Source organism: Ailuropoda melanoleuca, chromosome 8, assembly GCF_002007445.2.
Source record: "Ailuropoda melanoleuca isolate Jingjing chromosome 8, ASM200744v2, whole genome shotgun sequence".
Lineage (NCBI taxonomy): Eukaryota > Metazoa > Chordata > Mammalia > Carnivora > Ursidae > Ailuropoda > Ailuropoda melanoleuca.
In genome coordinates, this window is record NC_048225.1 from 24,576,275 (window position 1) to 24,598,248 (window position 21,974).

Here is a 21,974-nt window from a genome sequence, read left to right on the forward strand (position 1 = left end):
CCAGAAATGGGGACAAAGTCCAAATATACATCTCTTATTATAAATCACAGTATCCCAGGACCCCAGACATTTCGTACAGACTTTGACGGGTCTGGAGATCCCATGAGATCACGGGGGTGCAGGGACCAGTGAAACCGCAATTTTTAATTCATGATATGCTGTTTCTACAGGCCGTGAGGTCAAGAGAAATTTTTAAATAGGGGGATTGCATTTTTGTCCCCCAAGAACTCATCCCCATTCCTCCATCACAACACCCTTGAGAACCGGAAGCTGTCACAGTGTCTGACCACCTGTGAAGTTGCTAAAGGTGACAGGCTGCCATCCAGCTCCGCATGAGGCTGCCCGTTAATCATCACCCCCCCTTTGCTCCCACTTACTTTTCTCTCATCCCATGGAAAGTTCCTCACAGCTGTCCCCGAGTTCTCCCAGGCTATAGAAAGCTCTCCCTAAACAGTATGTCAAAACACCATTAGTGCCCCTCAACACAGTCGTCACTCCCCTGCCCCTTCCTCTGCAGGCCACTCTTCTCTTCTGCCTCTCTTCCTCCACCTCCAGTAACCTTTAACCTTCCCCAGCTTCCCGCCAGCCCACTCCTCCCCATCCTTTCTCCTCCTCCCTTCCCAATCCTGCACACCAAGAATGAACACTTGTCAGAGAGCCTGTTACCTCTGGGCCCCTCGGAACCTCCTGCAGCCCAATTCCCAGGATGCCGGGACTTCCTATCCACCCCGCAGTCCCTGACATCCCTGGGCCTCCCGACAGCTGGGCCTTTCCTGGATCCCCTCACATCACCAAGCTAAGCCACTGTTCCAAAACAGCCTCCCGAGCAATGATGACAACTGCATGGTTATTTCGGAAGGTCTGCAGAGCCGAGACCCGGAACAATGCAGAGAAGGAAGACAATGGCATGGTGACCACGGGGAGGGAAGCAGGGCCAGCTGTTTGTGCCGACGAATTCTCACGCCTGGACTGCTCCTGCGTTTCTATGAAAGGGTGACCAGAGCGTGGAGTAGCACGAAGGATGGATCTGAAACCAGATCCCTACAGCTCCCATCCCCTAAATACACAAGGACTGTGCCAAAAAAAAAAAAAAAAAAATCAATGGGGGTAAATGTAAAGATTTAATTGGCCTTATTAAATGATTTATGAATCGAGCAGCATCCCATCTAGCAAGCAGAGGGGAGCTCCATTGATCAAGTCAAAAGGAAGGTTTTTAAGGGCAAAGAGAGGGTATAAAAAAAAAAAAAGAAGTAAGAAATTTATTAGCAAGGAATGCATTGTTTAGGAAAGGCTGTTCTCCTAAGCAGAGGGGTAGGGATCTCTCAGAAAATTTCCTAGTATTGGCCAGGATTTTTCATGTTGACTGGTTAAAGGTTGCATTCCTAGGGGGCTAAAACTGCACTTTGGCTAGGTGTTAAGTCTTCATTTGCTGGGTTGGCCTAAGTGACACCATTTTGGACCTGTGGTTTTCTTTTCGATAACTATAAAGACATAAAGCCAATTCTGTTTTTTCAATTTCCTTTAAAATTGGCTTTATTATTCTCACAGGATGACCAGAACCAGGGCCTGGGTGCTTATACATCAAGGTCTACACTAAGCACTAGCTCTCTTTGAAGTGTAATTTCAGGGGCACCTGGGTGGCTCAGTCAGTTAAGTGTCTGCCTTCAGCTCAGGTCATGATCCCAGGGTCCTGGGATAAAGCCCCGCATTGGGCTCCTTGTTCAGGCGGCAGCCTGCTTCTCCCTTTGCCTGCCACTCCCCCTTCTTGTTCTCTCTCTCTTTCTCAAATAAATAAATAAAATCTTTTTTAAAAAATTTTCTAGGGGCGCCTGGGTGGCACAGCGGTTAAGCGCCTGCCTTCGGCTCATGGCGTGATCCCAGCGTTCTGGGATCGAGCCCCACATCAGGCTCCTCTGCTATGAGCCTGCCTCTTCCTCTCCCACTCCCCCTGCTTGTGTTCCCTCTCTCGCTGGCTGTTTCTGTCTCTGTCGAATAAATAAATAAAATCTTTAAAAAAAAAATTTTTTTCTAAATAAAATAAATTTAAAACATAAAGTGCAATTTCAGACTAGCCCTGAATGGAGTCCAATTACATATGACCACGTATTTCTTTATTTTTGTGTGTTAAACGAAAATTCAACTGAGTAATTTGAAAAACCCAACTGGCTTTTTTGAATGATTCATGAATCAGGCAGCATCCCATCTAGCAAACAGAAAGGAGCCCCGTCAATCTGCGGTGAGGGAAAGGCTTTTAGAGGTAAAGAGGGAGCGAGGGGAAAAAGGAAATTAATAGCTAAGAATCCATTGTTTTAGGCAAGGTCGCTCTCCTAAGGGGAACGGAAGGGGTCTATCAGTAAATTTCCTAGTGCTGGCTAGGAAATCCCCTGTTGACTGGTCAAAGGTTACACGGGAAGAGGGAGCTGAATGAGTACTTAGGTTAGGTGAGGTATTAAGTTTTGGTTTGCGGACATGGGGCCTTTAACGTGAAGTGACTCCATTTGGGGCCTGTGGTTTTATTTTTAACATTTGTGAATTTTATAAAACATACATAGAGAAACATACATAAGTCATGAAACTTACAGCTTTGATGAATGTTCACCAAGCAGGTCCACCTGTGAAACCAGCACCCAGATCAAAACACAGAATATCACAAAACCCCAGAAGTCCCCCAGCCCCACTTCCTGTCACGACTCCACACACCCCCCATCCCAAGGCAACCAGTATTTTAACCTCTAATGTTATAGATTAGAGGTTTTTTTTTTTTTAATATAGTAAAATCATAGAATATGCACACTTTAGTGACTGGCTTTTCTCATTCCTAAGTTTGTGAGATCCATTCTTCTTGTGTGTGGTTGTAGTTTATTCATTCCCACTGTTGTACAGTATTTCAGGCAGTAAATACACCACAGTTTATTCATCCATTCCTCCATGGGCATTTGGGTAGTGTCGTTTGGAGACATTAGTAATAGAGATGTGAACAACCTAGAATGTGTCTCGTGGTACACATGCATGCAATTCTGTTGGGTGTATATTTCGGAGTGGGGTTACAGTTCTGAGAAATAGGTTTCAAAGAAAAGGAAGCAAACTCAAGTTTGATACAGACTTGATTGCTGCAAGAAATGAATTCCACGATTGCAGCACACCCAAGGTGGCCATGAGCAGTGGATGGGGCGTGTTTGCCAAAGCACAACTACAACATTGTGACACACATACAAATCTCAAGGAGATTGCTCAGAGAAGCACCAGATTTCTTGTAAGTGATGGGAAATAGCCTTGGGAAAGGATCACGGAATCACTCAGACAAATAAGGCTAATGGGTGGGGCCAATAACTATCTTCAGAGAGTGTGTGTAAGATTATACAGTTATGCTTCTTTCTTATATGCAGAACTTTCTGAAGAGAGGTGTGAATCACTGGGAAAGGAGACAAGCAGGAGATGGGGAGGGTACCATATGTGCCTGTAGGCCCTAAAAAATCTACACTGGGAGTTATTTATAATCCTGGAGGGGGGTAAGGAGGCAGGTGTTACCTTAAGGAAAGAAGATTCCATGTCACCATTCTCTGTCCTGGGTCCTATACTGCGTGGGAGTAAAATAATTTCATTAATGCCATCAGATCCCCTCATCGATATTATTTATGAACAATTTTATGTCATTTCTGCTCTTTGAAGGTAACAGAATGAATCTTCCCACTTTAAAAATAAAAGAATGAATCTTTCCCACTCCTTCCCAAGGGAGTCTGCAATTTTTTTAAAAGATTTTATTTATTTATTCGACAGAGAGAGGCGCAGTGAGAGAGGGAACACAAGCAGGGGGAGTGGGAAAGAGAGAAGGCTTCCTTCCCTCGAGGGGCTCGATCTCACAATGCTGGGATCATGACCTGAGCTGAAGTCAGAAGCTTAACGACTGAGCCACCCAGGCGCCCCTGCCTTTTCTGATTTCAGTTTTAGTCAGTGATTTTGTAAGTTCTGTGCTAGTAACTGAAGTGACCCAGCCTGTGAACCCAACAAAGCCCCGACTCATCTTATGCCAACGAGGCAGCGTGGCTGGGCCTAGAGCGCCATCTTGTGTTCACAGTGGACAACTACACGTTCCACACATTGTATCAAGCTTTAGTCAGTTATCCGGTATTGGGTACTATGCCTCCCCCACTACATCAAGTCTAGAGCATTCAGAGATTGGTAAGACAGTTTTAGAGTTCAAGTTTTAATTGCCATATACCTTTGGGCAGCTTATTTTAGCCTCAGTTTCCTATACCTGAAAATGGAGATAAGAGTAAGAAACTCAGGTTCTCAGAGGAGTATGTGAATTAAGCAACATAAGACACATAAAATGTTTGTCCACTTGGTAATCACTCCACACATGGTAACCACAAAACAAGAAGAGCTGACACTCTCATGGGGGAAAGTGGATATGTAAGTGGAACACAGAAAACACATGATCAATAATGAAAAAGAAAGACAAAATGTTTCTGAATATTCAATCCACATATGCAAGCATCAAAACTAGCATTGCTCTCACATGTGAGCTTCAGGCACTGTGGGCACTGTGCATTAAGACTTCTTTGATCTCAGTCAAAAAATAAGTACATACTGGGGCACCTGGCTGGCTTAGTCAGAGAAGCATGCGACTCTTGATCTTGGGGTCGTGAGTTCGAGCCTATGTTGGGGGTAGAGATTACGTACATAAATAAATAAATGAATAAATAAATTAAAAAGAATAAGTACAACAATAAGGGACGTCCTGTGTGTCCAAAGAACTTTCAGGCATAGATCAGATACCTAACATCATTTTGTTTCAAACTGTATCTCTCAAGTCTTAGTTGTTTGATATTCACATATTAATATATCATATATATGTATTAACATTTCAAAATTTTATTTCATCTATACCAGATATTCTCTAAGTTCATTAACCTTAGAGAGTTAAAGACAAAGACTATGGTTGACAAGAATAATGGCATTTAAATAACAGCAGAGCCTCTGTCTGGAGCTCACCCCAGCAAAGACAATAGGATGCAGTTTCCTTTCAGTCTTGGCACTTGTTTTCTTGTTTTCAAAGTTCCTGGGTTCAAGAATGGTCCCGTTAGCATCCAGATACTACCAACAACCTTCTTCGCCAGCAGCTTCCCCACTCCGGTCAATTGATTCTTCCTCTCCTTGCTAGAGCTGCTTTCCTCTCTCTCTCTCTCTAGTGACTCACTTTAGTGATACCAAAATCTCTCCCCTCGCCCACCCTTGAGGCCTACTGCGTCCTGAGGCTGGGCCCACAAACTCCAACTGGGACTCTTCTAGTCACCATTACTGCCTCTGGCCTGAGTGCAGACCCTCAGCTAATCCATAACATGGGAGAGGGTGCCTCAGGCCAGAGTGGGGGCTGGAGGCTGCTGCTCGGGAACCAAATGCCCCACTTTCCCTTCTTTTGCTGCAGCTCCCACAGGAGGAAGCTTCATGCCAGCTTCTTCACGCAGGCTGATAGCCACCAAGACCCTCAGTCTTTCTCTCTCTTTTAGATGCAGCACCCAATAAGTACAATTTACAATGTTTTGCATCTGATCAAAAATCACCGGGCACGTGGGGCACCTGGGTGGCTTAGTCGTTAAGTGTCTGCCTTCAGCTCAGGGCATGATCCCCACGTTCTGGGATCGAGCCCCACATCAGGCTCCTCCACTAGGAGCCTGCTTCTTCCTCTCCCACTCCCCCTGCTTGTGTTCCCTCTCTCGCTGGCCGTCTCTCTCTCTGTGTCAAATAAATAAATAAAAATCTTAAAAAAAAAAATACTGGGCATGAAAAAAAAAGAAGAAAATACCATCCATAATGAAGAGAAAAATCAAACATGAAGACAAATCCAGAAACAGCACAGATTATACAATTAGTGCACAAGAACACTGAAACAGTTTTCTGTAACTGTCGTATATAACCATTCCCTATGTTTTCAAGAAGTTAGAGAGACTGAACATGGTGGTAGAGATGTGGAAGATACAACAAGACCCAAATTGAACCTCTGAGAATAAAACTACAATTCTTTTTTAATTTTTTTTAAAAAATTTAAGAGGCGGGGAAGGGGCAGTAGGAGAGGGAAAGAGAAAGAATCTTAAGCAGGTTCCACACCCAGTGCGGAGCCTAATGTGGGGCTTGATCTCATGACCCTGAGATCATGACATGAGCCAAAATCAAGAGTCGGACCTTTAACCAACTGAGCCACCCAGGCACGCCCCCCACTTTTTTTAAAGCTACAATTCTGGGATGAAAACACACTGGATTAAATTGACAGCAGATTAGACAATAAAAAAGAAAAGGCTAGTGAACTTAGTGACATAGCCATGTAAACCATTCACAATGAAATACAGAGGGAAAAAAATATCGAAAAAAATGAAAAGAGCATCACTGCACTAAAGGAAAACATCAAGCAGTCTAACATATGAAAAGAAAGACTTAAGAAAGCTTCTGAATGTAACAAGGAATCCCCTAAAACGCCAGAGAGCCCATCAGAATTTTTAAATAGCTTAACTGGAGAAAAAAATTTATTTTGAGTCCCAAGTCCCCAACACATAAATTTTTGCGATGCAATCTCTTAGTTATCACCAATCCAGTCTGTTCATAGGCTGACACACTGTCATCCCAGGACTTTCAATCACACTGCTCATTTATCAGTGCGTTTTAATAATATAAAAATAATATATGACTGGGATGCCTGGGTGGCTCAGTCGGTTAAGCATCTGCCTTCGGCTCAGGTCATGATCCCAGCGTCCTGGGATCGAGCCTCACATCGGGCTCCTTGCTCAGCAGGGAGCCTGCTTCTCCCTCTGCCTGCCTCTCCCCCCTGCTTGTGCTCTTTCTCTCTGTATCTCTATCTCTCTGACAAATAAATAAATAAATAAATAAAGTCTTTGAAAAAATAAAAATAAAGATGAAATAAAAATAATACATGACCAAGAATGGTTCATTGCAGTAATGCAAGAGTTGTTCAACAGTGGGAATCCTACCAACATAAACCATTATATTTGTATGTTAAAGAAGAAAACCTACATGATTTTTTGAATAAATGCAAAGAAATTTGTTTCCTAATATTTATTTTTTTAAGATTTATTTATTTATTTTAGAGACAGTGTGTGCAGGTGTGCAAGGTGGGGGGAGAGGCAGAGAGAGAATCTCAAGCAGATTCTGTGATTAGCTCACAGCCCATGGCAGGGCTCAATCTCATTACCATTAGATCATGACCTGAGACCAAACCAAGAATTGGAGGCTTAACCGACTGAGCCACCCAGGTGCCCCTATTTCCTAATATTCAATAGCATCTGTAATAAAAACACTAATTAAAATAGGAATAGAAAGAAACTACTTAAACATGATGAAACTCTTTATCAAAAACCAACGTTCCACTTCAGCTTTCAGTCACAATGGAGTAACAGAGTCTGGATTTACCCTCCCTCCTTAAACAACCAAATGCTGGACTAAATATATGAAACAAAAGTTTTTGGACCTTGCACTCAGCCAACATACGTCAGTGACCCTGGAGAGAAGGAAAACAAGTGAGGTGATCCCGAAAAGTGCCCCAGCTCACCACCTGGAGAGTCTCCAGGCTGGACGCAGAAAGGGGAAACCAAAACAGAGCTTAGCATTCTTACTGGGATCAGAAGACAATTTCAGAGCTCGAGGAGCGCAAGGTGATGAAAATTTGTTAGCGAAGTACCAGCAAGGGAACTGCAAAGAGAGAGAGAGAGAGAGAGCTCTGGAGAACTGCAGGGGGGTCCCTGCCGTCTTTGGCTGACCACTACAGCGTACTGCATGTGGCCTCCAAGGCTGGGGAACGAACACCAGAGAGGAGGCAGATCAAGCTGGGGAGTTCGCACAGGGCCTGAAGCAGTGGTCCCCCACTAGCCAGGGTAGGAAGACTGCCTATCGCCCAAACCCTCAGACACAGGGCTCAGAAGCCTAGTGCCTCAGTGGGGTCAAATTGGCCCTTGATGAAAAGTTGGGTTAGACAGGTCTTATCAGAGCCTAAAAGAAAGGCGCAAAAAAAAAAAAAAATTCAAACCCGTTCTAAGTAATTTACTGCGTTCTAAACCAAATCCATAAAAATCTAAAGGAATTAAAAAAACCTGATAACATACAACGCACAATGTCTAGTGTCCAATCAAACATTACCAGGTATGCAAATAAGCAGGAACTATGACCTATAACCAGGGGAGTAAACATCTACCCATTGATCCACCAAAAAAAAAAAAAAACAAAAAAAAACAATTCGAACAAACACAAAGAACACTCATTAACTATACTTTAGCCAAGATTTCACACTCTTGCCCCAGCAAAGCTTCTAGCAGCAGATGCTGCCTCAAAATTACAGAATTGGCAGATTTCCTTCCCCTGATTTTTGGTGCTAATAAACCAAAAAGTTGTTCAAAGGAAAGAAAAACCAAAGCCCAACTGACAGATTATTTCTGAGGAATTCTCTAAGCTTCAAGGTTTCAAAATCCTGCTTCGCTCTCGACTCCTTTCCATTCTTCCTGCATTCCACTGTGTGTTCCTTCCTTCTCTTGGTAAGTATACTCCTGCCTTTATTTTTAACATAAAATATTTCAAAAACAAAAACTTAAATATATATATATATATATATATGTATATATATATATGCACACCAGCTTATGCATGGCCACTATTAAATGGATGCTTCTATTTTTGTCCTTTTTTCCTTAGAGCCCACAAATAACAGAAAACGTTTCTAGTATGCCATTATGTGCCAGGCACAATCATATGAAATACATATTTTGGTAATCAGATCAGCCCTGTGTGGTAGATATTATCATCATTCCTATTTTACAGCTGAAGAAATTGAGGCATGGGGAGGTGCAAAGGCTGCCCTAAGTCACACGGTTAATAACTGGCAGATTTGGGTTTGGTCTCAGATAATCTACAACCAGAGCCCATGATTTTGATCATTAACTCTACTGCCTTTAACTAATACAGAGGCTATAGAATAAATTATCCATTTTTAAAAAATTAAACTATACAGATGTAAACGATACAGATCCCTCCCATTCTTTTTCTTCCCTATATCCCTGCAAATAACCACTAATCTGAAGATGTTCTCATAGATGATTTACCCCTCCTCTGTTCCCATCTTTGGATCTCAGATGAAGATGACTGAATGAATCCCACTACCCAGTTTTCACCTCCATTATTAACTGTGATTTTCATAGTAGCATTGTACATAATATTCAAATGTGTTTTGTATGTATCTTCTAAATTCCATATTTCACCCATGTGTTTTAAATTTATATAAATGGCATTTTAATACATAGACCTTGGATTATTTCTTACTATTTTTACTCAGCACTGTTTTTACAATGTACCCATGTTGCTACATTCATTTCATTGTTGCTTCTGACATGTGCAGCGTTCCCTAGTATGTATCAACTGCACTTGTCTAACTGTTTCCAACTACGATGACCATTTATATACATGTCTTGCTGTGAGCCTGTGTGTGAATTTCTCTGGAACATACGAATGCTTAATTCAACCAAATACTTACAACTACTTTCCAAAGAAAACTGTACCAATGTCACCACTCCCCTAGCAACGCAGGAGAGTTCTTATTTTTCCCACACTCTTACATCATTTGGCATTATCCAGTTTCTAACTTTTGCAAATCTGACCTCCAGTCTTTTAATACGGTGTACATTTTTCTAATTGCTAGAGTACCTCTTTATTACTTTGCATTTGGGTTTCTCTATTTACAAATCACTGTTTATATAATTTGTCCAGTTTCCTGTTGGGTTTCTCATTGTTGATTCACGAGAGTTGTTTGTATATTCCCGCTAATAGCTAGAGACTAATAGTCTCTTGTCAGTGTTAGATATTGCAAATATATTCTCCCAATCTACCATCTGTGTGTTGACTTTGTCTAGAGGTCCTTCATTTAACAAAAATCTCTAATTTTGATGCAACAAAATCCATTAAATTTTTTTGCTTTGTGCTTTGTGGTCTTAAGTTGTCACAAAGATGCTTTTATATAATGTTTTTTTAGAAATGTGCCTTTAGATCTTTAGTACAGCTGAAGTCCACCTCTATGAATAGGTAAAGATAAGGAAAGGATGCAGTTTTATTTTTCTATTTATGGACCAATTTTTCCAACAGCATCTACTAAGCATTGATTTGTGGCATATTTGTCATATATCAATATGAGAGTATTTGTCATATATCAAGTTTATTTAAACAGGTGGGTCTATCTCTGAGCTCTGTTTCATTCCATTAGGCTATTTGTTAATCCTCTTTAAATTGCCTTTGCCTAAAATCAATTAAGCATAAATGTAAGAATTCCTTTCTGGACTTTCAGTTCTGTTCCATTGATCTATATGCTTATACTCACACCAGTTCCACACTGTCTTACCTAGCATATTAAAATTTAAAATTAGAAAGTGTAGGGGCTCCTGGGTGGCTCAGTCAGTTAAGTGTCTGCCTTTGACTCAGGTCATGATCCCAGGGTCCTGGGATTGAGTCCCGCATCAGGCTCCCTGCTCAACCAGGAGTCTGCTCCTCTCTCTTCCTCTGCCCTGCTTGTGCTATCTCTCTCTCTCTCTCTCTGTCTGTCTCTCAAATAAATAAAATCTTTTTTAAAAATTAAAAAAAATAAAATCAGTAACTGTAAATTCTCCAATTTAATTTTATTATGCAATTTGTTAACACACACTAAAGTAAAAGGAATAGTATAATGAACTTTTATTACCTATCATCCAGTTTCAACAATCTTGCCCTCCAAAAAAGCCCAAGATGATGTTAATCAGGAATAATCGTGGAAATCGAATACAGAAAATAGTAAGAATTGGGGAGGATGTGGATAAACTGGAACCCTCAAATACTGCTTATAGCAATGTAAAGTGGTACAGCCACTCTGGATTACAATTTGGCAATTTCTTAAAAAATTAAACTTAATATCTGACCCAGCACTTTCACTCTTAGCTATATATCAAGAGAAATGAAAACATGTGTCCACACAAAGACTCATATGCAAATTTTCATAGTAGCATTATACATAATATTCAAAACTGGAAACAATTCAAATGTCACCACTGGCGAATGATAATGCGTTATATCTATAAAATGGAATCCTACTCAACAATAGAAGTAAATGAACTACTAATACATGCTTCAACATGTATGACTGTAAAAACGATGGTAAGTGAAAGAAGCTAGAGAGAAAAGTGGGCTGCTATATTTTTTAATCTAACCATTTTAGTGGGTGTATTGGTATCTCATTGTGGTTTAATTTGCATTTTCCTAGTTCTAATTTTGCTAACCATCTTTTTATAGGCTTTTATTTATTGTTTTAAAGATTTATTTCTTTTAGAGAGAGAGAGAGCACACAAGCGAGGGAAGGGGAAGAAGGCGAGGGAGAGAGAATCTCAAGCAGAATCCCTGATGAGCACAGAGGCTGACACAGGACTGGGTCCCAGGACCCTGGGATTATGACCTGAGCTGAAACCAGGAGTTGGACACTCAACCAACTGAGCCACCCAGGCGCCCATCTTTTTATGGGCTTTTAGATATTCGTATATCTTCGTTGGTAAAGTGTCTGTTTAAACATTTTGCCTGTTTTTTAATTGGGCCACCTTATTATTAAATCATAAGACTTATTAGTACATTCTAGATAAAAGTCCTTTATCAGATACATTACTTGGAAAGAGTTTCTCCTAGTCTGTGTCTTTTGAGTTTTTCATTTTGATGATGTCCAATTTATCAGATTTTTCTTTCATTGATCATGCTGTTGGGTCCTCCCTGGTCTATCCTGTGCAGACATGTGGAAACTTATCCAGACCTTATGGCTGTCTCATATTCCAGATAATCCTGTTAATTCTTTGGCCAGTCCCCCAGTTCACTGCTAATGCCAGCCAGGACTGCAACCTCAGGCTAGCTGAGCCACTGGTTTTACCTGTTTGTTTGCTCCTGAGATCATAACTTTCAGTCCCCAGTCAGCACCTTAAGAATGGACCTTGGGACTGGAACACTTCCTTACCAAGAGATACAGAGCCCACACACCTGTGCCAGGCTTACAGCCTTCCTCTGCTCCCATATGTGTGTTGATGACCTCAGGCACACCCCCAGCATTCAGTATTTCAGACACCATGGGAAGGAGTTGGGGTCTTTCCACGCTGGACAAGAAGGGCGCATACACACCTCTTGCCCTGCAATGGCTGTCAGGAGTGGAGGGGGACCTTGGTGGCCATAGGGGACCGACCCACACTGATGGAGTTGACCTTGCTGTCTCTTCTCTGTGTGCGTAAAGCATTGCTCTATCTAGTGCTCTATTGTGCTGTGTTTCTTGCTGACTCTAATACTAAGATGCAGTGAGCAGAGTGTCTGGACTTCTACTCCCGGTGGCTGGTGTGATAAGCTTTGCTATCCTCTAGGTGGTTGGAGTCCTCCCCTGGGATTGGTTACTGGTTCACTGTGTTCTGCTTGACAATTTGGCACAATGAGCAGGGTCGCCAACTACGAGATGGTGGAAGCACAAGGGCTTGTCAGCCCCACTGCCCTGGGGTGGTGCCAGCCCCTCAAGGATCGTGGGCTCCTTCCCTCTGCCTTATAGGATTAAATGGGATGTAAATAATCTCCCTGTCAATAGGACTGAGCTGGTGCAATGGATGAGGACAGAGATACATGAGGTGGGTCCTAAGAAGAAGAAAACCTATACCTGGCTCTTGGCCACCCTTGCGTTGCCACACCACCAGCCAACTCCCACGGTATCCCAAGGGTCTGTAGGGGGAGTTTATTGAGAGGACATGACTGCCGGTTGACTTGCAAGCTGGACTTGCAAGCTGGCAATGGGGGGCTCCTCACCCCGTTCCTGTCCTTAGAATGTACATCCTGCTCGCCTTTCCAGCTCCCAGAAGCTGCCCCAAGGATGTAGCCTTGAGATAGTGATGTGGTGTTGAGACCATCTGGATGATATAGATGACTGAACCCAGGTAAGGCATCTATATAAACTCAAGATTCAGTGGGTGGGTATAGAGATGATTCATTTTGTAGCTGCCCAAGACAAGTCTCATATAGAAGTTCCCTTGCTTGTTAAACCCGCCATCTACCAATCCGATTGGCCTGCCTCTTTCTTCAGTCTCTTCCTGCCCTCCAGGTATAGGGACCAGTTTTAGATTTCACCTGGGAAGCTCCCGAAGTTGTGAACCAACAGGGTCACTGGTGATGTTCAAGGGGATTAAGGGAGTCCTGTGGGGGGTGTTTCACCTAGTCCTGCTCATTTTGGGGCCTCAAATAAGATCTGTTTTCACTCAATGCCAAACCACTGATGGTATTGCTGAAAACAAAACTGTTGAAATAAGATCCTTCCCTGAAAATGAAATACAAAAACCAAAAGACACATACGGACAGAGACCAGGGAAATCTCATGCAGCATGGCTGGTGTTTCTGTTTGATAAAGGGACATTGCAGACCCAAATGTCTCAGGCTGGGGGGCACAGGTAAGGATGGGGCCAAGGTCTTCAGGTTCCCATTGTGGGTCAGTGGCCTTGTACCTCTGTCAGGATAAAAAAGGGAAAAGAGAGAAATTGATACTTTTATGGGGCTCTTGGATACTGGCGCCATAAGGACCTGAAAATGAATGACTTTGGGACATTTGGGAGTAAACGAGGTGACCCATGGCAGACAAGAGCTCATATGCTCGTATTCTCAATATGCTACCATTGGGCGGGATTTGACCTTCAACGAACCCAAGTCACCACAGGAGTTTCGGCCATCCGTTACATCAACGGCCTCTTAACTGGAAAGCCCACCAAAAAGCAGGTGGAGGTAGCACTGCAATTAGTCGTGATACAATGACTAGTGGCAGCTGGGCTATAAACCCAGAGGAAGTACAGGGCCCAACACAGCAGGTGCATTTCCTAGGGGTCTCTTTGGTTTTGTGCCCAAGTGAGTAAAGGAATTGTTCGCTCTGGAGGCACCCAGTATTAAAAAGGAGGTCCAACATCCGATAGGCCTTTCTGGGTACTGGAGACAGCATGTACCCCCACTTGGATGTTCTTTTGTTCCCCCTAGTTAAGGTGACCCACAAGGCTATCAGTTTTGAATCAGGCCCTTTGTAGCAGCAAGTCTTGAAAGCTCTTCAACAAGCCGTGGCCCAGACGCTGCATTTGGGACCTCCAGAATCTAGGCACCACAGGTGTCCACAACCTCCATGCATGCCGACTGGGGTACGCGGTAACAAAAAACTGCCAGTAGGGGGTGCTGGCCTCTTGGATTTTGTTTTTGTTTTTGTTTTTGTTTTAATGATTTTTTTTTTATTATATTATGATCCCAGAGTCCTGGGGTCGAGTCCCATATCAGACTCCACTGCTGGGAGCCTGCTTCTTCCTCTCCCACTCCCCCTGCTTGTGTTCCCTCTCTCGCTGGATTTTGAAACCATAAGTTACCTAAGGCAGCCACCAGAGGCACTCCTTTTGAAGAGCAACTCCTTGCTTGCTATTGGGCGGCGGTAGAGACTAAACATCTCAGAGCCAGAACACCGCATGTGATTCTGTGACCTGAACTGCCCATTCTTGCTTGGGCACCAATAAAATTGGACAAGCTAATAGAGCTCAATTATTAAGTAGAAATGGTATATCCAAGGTGAGGTCCAGACATGACACCAAGGGACGAGTAGCCTCCATTACCAACCCAGCTTACCGGGAAGTACTGAGCAACCCACAGGGAATGCTTTGCCCCCATCCCCACCCCCATGGCTATCCAGGGCCCAAGATTCAAAGATATGCCTGCTGACAATGTGGCACGGCTCATTGATGGCTTTGCAAAACTAAAAACAGCTATGGCCACCATTTAGCCAATAGTGGCCATCTTTTAGCTGGGACTGGATATGGACATTCTGCTCAGTGGGCTAAACTCCATGCAGTGGTGATGGCTGTACAGGCCACCCATACTACCAAGCCTTGCTACATTTTCACCAACTCATGGGTCATTGCCAAGGGCCTAGCCATCTGCTCAGGAGAATGGCAATTGAATGACTGGACCATTAAGGGATTCCCTGTGTGGGGACAAGAACTATGTCAGCAGCTTGTTGCCTGGAAAGGAAAAATATATGTTAATGCTCATGGCAAAGGACTTTTTAAAATGGAACATGAATGAACTCTCATGCCAATCAAGCTTGTGCCCAATGGGTAACAACAGTAGCCCAATGGATCCATCAATGAACTGGACATGGATGTCCACTTCAGATGCAAGAAAATGCCAAGGCCCAAAGAGTGATGCTGGAAGATGTCAAGACTAAGGAGGAAGTGCAATCTTGGGATTCTTGCCAATGGACAAAAATCATCCAAAGAAGAGGGAGGTTTGAAGCTCTGCAGGATCTGACACCCACCTATTTGGAGCATTTCCCCCCAGACTCAAACAGTCCACATGTGGCATGTTGCTCATCTGACGGGGGTCCCAAGCCATCAGTGGTTCTGATCAGAGGCTGACACCCTCAGTACAGGTTCAGATCCATAGGGTACCTAGTACCCAGTACATGAAGCTTTCCTGGAACACAGACATTGAGCAAGAGGCAGACTTTTAATATCACCCATGGTACGGGACTGTCCTACATCATGCAACTTTACTTTGCCGCCTAACCTGTAGTTAAACCAGACATAAGCTTCATACAATTGGCCTAGAGACTCTTCTAATGAGTGTTCCGTGACCAGAGTGATGGTTGCCCCTCTGAGTTAGATGTTCTCTGAGGGGTACACTGGCCTATACGTGGTTGTCACCCGCAGATGGGGCTTGCTCTTTGGAATTTCAGGGTTCTCAGGTGTTGGTACAAAATTATACTCTAAATTGTAAGGGCTCCACAATTGGGACACATTGCAGGGTTGCCAGAGACACTACAAGAAAAACAATTGGACAGCTAATCCCATTCTGCTGACTGTGTCCTCACACCTGGCATAGGCTCACAGGCCCTGGAAAAAATGGTATGTCATTAACTACGGCAGAGCTAGTTAACACCACTCCCCACGCTATTCTCAGTGAACTCACTAGCCATGGTGGTGATGGAACACCAAGGGCAGTGTCCGTGCTATTGCCAATGCCTCTTGCTGTATAATATATCAATAATTCAGGGAAGGTGGAAACCAAAGTGTAGAAAATCCAGGCTCAGATGGAATGGTTATCAGCGCACAGATCCCCCTAGACTTTCATGTCTTTAGTTGAAATAACATGAGCACTTGGGGTTACTGGTTGAGAACCATCCTCCAGGGAGGCCTGGCCATCCTCTTGGGTCTGGTCCTCCTAATAACCCTAGTAAAGTGCTGTCTCAAAATGACGGAGAGGCAGCAAACCACATCCATATGGTGGTTTAGGGGCCCCGTGAGACCCAATTTCACCTCCAAATTCAAGTGGGCAATGTTCCGGCTGGATTTGATAGGTTTCATCTGCTATTTCAGTGGACAGGTGTGGATCGGCAGGTGGAAGGCTAAGAAAGGCAGTCTCATGTGCAGTCTTTCAACCCCCAAAGCCCCATAAGAATGGGTCTTAGGCCTGGAACACGTCCTCACCAAGAGACAGAGAGCCCACACAACTGTGCTGGGCTTCCAGCCTTGTGTGGGAACACCTTTCCCTCTTTCAGACTCAGCGTGTGCTCCTCTGTTCGGCTTGAGACTGTGCATCAGTGCCCCTCAGGCATACTGCAGCATTCAGTTTCTCACACTCTATGGCGGAGGAGCTGGGGTCCTTCTGCTCTGGTGTGAGAGGGGTGCATATAGACCAGTGGCCCTACATTGGCTGGCAGGGATGGAGGGGCAAACTATTAGACCTGATCTTGATCTGTCTCTTCTCTATGTGAGTAAATCATTGTTCCAGCCAGTGCTTTACAGGGTTGCGTTTTCCTTGCTGACTCTGAAACCAAATGCAGTGGGTAGAATGTGTGGATTTCTATTCCCGGTAGCCAACACTGTGATGAGCTCTGCTATCCTCTGTGTGGTTAGAGTCCTCTCCTGGCATTGGGAACCGGTGCAGTGTTCTACCCAACAGGTTTATCTTTATGTTTTTATAAATGGTTGGTATTCTATTGGATTTTCAAATTGTCCCATCTTTAGAGTGTTCCTTCAAGCTAGCTCCTGTGGCTTTTTAACAAATCTCCTGTTCTTACCTAAGTTTCTCCAAGTCAGAGCCTGAGATGCATGCAGGTAGTATATTTGGGTAGGTGATTCCAGACAGCAGGAGTGAAAGATGAGGGGAGTGTCACAGGAAAGAGGGACAAGTTGGCCACTGGGACTTTTTTCCTGACTGGTACTTCTTGAGGAATTTTTAAAAGTATGTATCAGAACTATCCACCCATAGGACAAAAAGGGAAAGCATCTGTTGCTTAGATACTATTCCCCATTGATGGAGAATGGCTTCATGGGCCATTTATTCTTCTCAAATTCCCAGTTGCACATTTATGACCACCGGGAGGAGTCCTGCCAATGTTCTACATCCTGCAAGCCTCAAAAAAGCCCCAAGGCAGGAAGCAAGAGATCATTGCACAACCAGGCAGGGAAGCACTCTACACAAAGCCTGTCAAAGCTCACAGGAGCTGTTCACCACACCCACAACTAAACTAAGAAGTGTGACTGGGATGATTTTGAAGTATTGCACAAGGGATGTCTAGTGCTGCTCATTTCGAGCCATTCATGCTTTTCTTAAGTCCAGTCCATCAGAGGATTTCCTTTCATGCACTGGCCAATCACAGTTTCTGCAAGAGGATGAGTGGAACAAACAACAGTCCCCACTGCTGTGCTGCTTCTGAGGCCATGATTGGGATGGTCATCACATACAACCCAATCTAGATTCCCTCACCCTCACCAGCCCTTCAGCTTGGAGCACACTTCTGAAAAGAAGTTTCTCTCACCTGTCTCTCTCCAGTCCAGTGTTATTCTCATGAGGTAACCAAGGTAGCTTTCCATACCTTCCTTTCTACTCATACACGTCACACACACACCCTGCGCTTGTGTGTGTATGTAGTATAATCTCATGATTGTGAAACAAAACAACACACAAAAAGAAAAAATATAAACTGGATCTAACAGACATATACAGAATGCTTCACCCAACGAGGACAGAATACACATTCTTCTCAAGAGCAAATAGGATATTCTCTAAGACAGAACATATGTTAAGCCACAAATCAACTCTCAATAGATTTAAAAAGACAGATATCATGCAAAATATCTTCACTGAACACAAGAGGACAAAGTTAGAAATCGATAACAGAAAGAAAACTCGAAAATTCACAAATTTGTGGGAAGTTAAACAACACTCCCTTAAAGTCTCAATGGGTCAAAGAAGAAATCACAAGGGAAATTAGGAAATACTTAGAGATGAATGAAGAGTGAAAACAACACACTAAAACTTATGGGATGCAACAAAAATGGTACTAAGAGGGAAATTTATAGCTAGGAATACTTACGTTAAAATCAAGACTCCAAATTAACAATCTAGCTTAACCACTTGAAGAACTAGAAAGAGAAGAAAATAAGACCAGTGGTAGCAGGAGGAAAGAAGTAATAAAAATCACAGCAGTGATAAGTAAAACAGAGACCAGGAAATCAAGGAGACTGAAAGTTAGTTTTTCAAAAAGATTAACGAAACTGACATTTACCTAGCTCAACCAAGAGAAAAAGAGAAGCCTCAAATTACAAAAATCTGACATGCAAGTAGAGGCATGACTACTGATTCTACAGTAATAAAAAGGATTATAAGCGATCTATTGTACTATGAACAATTATAGGCTGACAATCAGTAACTACATGAGATGGACAAATTCCTAGACGCAAATTCCACAACCTACCAAGACTAATGATAAAAAAAAAAAAAAACCACAACAGAAAATCTGAACAGTACTCTCTACCTTTCTCTGTCTCTTTTTTAGAGGTGGGGAGGGGCAGGGGAAGAGGGAGAGAGAATCTTAAGCAGACTCCACACCCAGTGCAGAGCCTGACTCCGGCTTGATCTCACAGCCCTAAGATCATGACCTGAGCCAAAATCAAGAGTCAGATGCTTAACCAACTGAGCCACCCAGGCACCCCAGACCCCTAACTCTTTAAAAGATTGAATCAGGAATCAAAATCCTCCTGACAAAGAAAAGTCCTGGACCTAATGACTTCACAGATTAATTCTACCAAACATTTGAAGAACTAACACCAATCCTTCTCAAACTCTTCCAAAAAACTGAAGAGAAAAGAGCACGTCCTAACTCATTTTTACGAAGCAGGCATTGCCCTGATACCAAAACCAAATAAAAATGCTTCAATTAAAGAAAATTAGAGACCAGTATCACTATGAACATTGATGCAGAAATCCTTAACAAAATACTAATGAATAGAATTCAACAGCCTATCAAAAGGATTACATAGCAAAACCAAATGGAACTTATTCCTGAAATGCAAAGATAGTTCAACATATGAAAATCAGTTGATGTAATACACCACGTTAACAGAATGAAAGGGGGAAAAACCTGATATGATCATCTCAATGAATGCAGAAAAAAACATTTGACAAAATTTAACACCCCTTCACAAAAAACACTCAACAAACTTGGAATAGAAAGAGACTACCTCAACATAATGAAGGTCGTATATGAAAAACCCACTGTTAACAGGATACTCAGTGGTGAGAAACTGAAAGCTTTTTCTCTAGGACTAAGAACAAGACAATTATGCTCACTTTTTCCACTTCTATTCAACACAATATTAGAAGTTCTAGCCAGTACAATCAGGTAAGAAAAGTCAGAAAGGAAAAAATAAAATTATTTGTATTCACAAATAATATGATCTTCTATGTAGAAAACCCTAAATATTACACACACACACACACACACACACACATAAATTGTTAGAAGTAATAAACTAATTCAGCAGAGTGGCAGCATACAAAATTAACACTCAAAAACCAGTTGTGTTTCTATACACCTACAACAAAAATCTGAAAAGAAATTAAGAAAACAATTCTATTTCCAAAGCATCAAAGAGAATAAAATACTTAGGACGCCTGGGGGGCTCAGTCATTTAATGTCTTACTCTTGGTTTTGGCTCAGGTTATGATCTCAGGGTCTTGGAATCAAGCCCTGCCTTAGCTTTGCACTCAGTGGGAAGTCTGCTTGGGATTCTCTCTCTCCCTCTCCTTCTGCCCCTCCCCTCTCTCTCTCTCTCCCTGTCTCTCTCAAATAAATAAATACTTTTTTAAAAAGAATAAAATACTTAGGAATTAACCAAGAAGGTGACAGTCTTGTACACTGAAAACTACAAAACATTGCTGAAAGGAATTAAAGAAAACATAAATGGAAAGACATCTTGTGTCCATGGACTGAAAGACAATTTTAATACTACCCAAAGCAGTCTACAGAGTCAGTGCAATCCCTATCAAAATCTGAAAGATTTTCTTTTTTGCAGGAATAGAAAAAATCCATTCTAAAATTCATATGGAATTCAAGGATCCCAAATAACCAAAACAAATCTTGAAAAAGATTAACATATTTGGAAGACTTGTACTTCCTGACCTAAAATTCACTACAAAGCCACAATAATCAAAACAGTGTGGTACTGGCATAAAGACAAACATATAGATCAATGTAATAAAATAAAGATCCCAGAAATAAACCCTTGTATGTAAAGTCAAGTGATTTTTTTTACAAGAGTGTAAAGATGATTCAATGGGGGAAAGGACAATCTTTTCAACAAATGGTGCTTGGAAAACTAGATATCCACACATAAAAGAATGAAGTTATATCCTTATCTAACACCATATTAAAAAATTAAGTCAAAACGGATAAAATATTTAAACATAAGAGCTAAAACTATACAACTCTTAGAAGAGATCATAGGTGGAAATCGTCCTGACATTGAATTTGGCAGTGATTTCTTGAATGACATCAAGAGCATAGGCAACAAAAGCAAAAATAGAAAATCGGATTTTATCAAAATTAAAACTTTTTGCATCAATAGACACTAACAGAGTAAAAGGCAACCCACAGAATGGGAAAAAATATTTGCAAATCACATATCTGATAAGAGATTAATACCAAATATGTAGAGAATTCCTAAAAGTCAACGAAACAAAATACCCAATTCAAAAATGGGCACAGCACCTGAACAGACGTTACTCTAAAGAAGATATATACAATGGCTGATAAGCACATGGAAAGATGTTCACCAGCATTAATCACTAAGGAAATGCAAATCAAAACCACAATGAGACACTACCGTCATACTCATTAGGATGGCTATTATCAAAAAACAGAAAACAAGTGTTAGGGAGGATGTGTAGAAATTGAAACCCTGTGTACTACTGGTGGGAATGTAAAATGGTGCAGCTCCTCCAGAGAACAGTAGGGCAGTTCCTCAAAAAAACAGAATTACCATTTGATGCAACACTACTTTTGTATATATATGCCAAAGAATTGAAAGCAGGAACCCAAGGAGACACTTATACACCAAGGTTTATAGCAGCATCGTTCACAATAGCCAAAGGTGGAAACAATCAAAAGGCCCATTGACAGAGGAGAGGATAAACAAAATGTAGCGTATTACATGTAGTGCATGTCATATATATTCCTGCCTTAAAAGGAAAGAAACTGATACATGCTACAACATGGATGAAGCTTCAAGACATTATGCTAATTGAAATAAGCTAGACACAAAAGGACAGATATTGCATGATTCCACTTTTATGACATACCTTGAGTAGTCAAATCCATAGAGACAGAATCTAGAAAAGAGGTTACCAGGGGCTAGGGGACCGAAGAATGCGTAGTTACTGCTTAATGGGTATAGAGTTTCAGTATAGGATGATGAAAAAGTTCCAGAGATAGATGGTGATGATGATGGTACAATAATGTGAATGTAATTGATACCACTGCTGTGTATAATTTAAAATGGTTAAAATGGTAATTTTTATATTATATATATTTTACCACCAAAAAAAAAAAAAAAGAAAACCAAAAAAAAACCCACCACTCTGCAAAC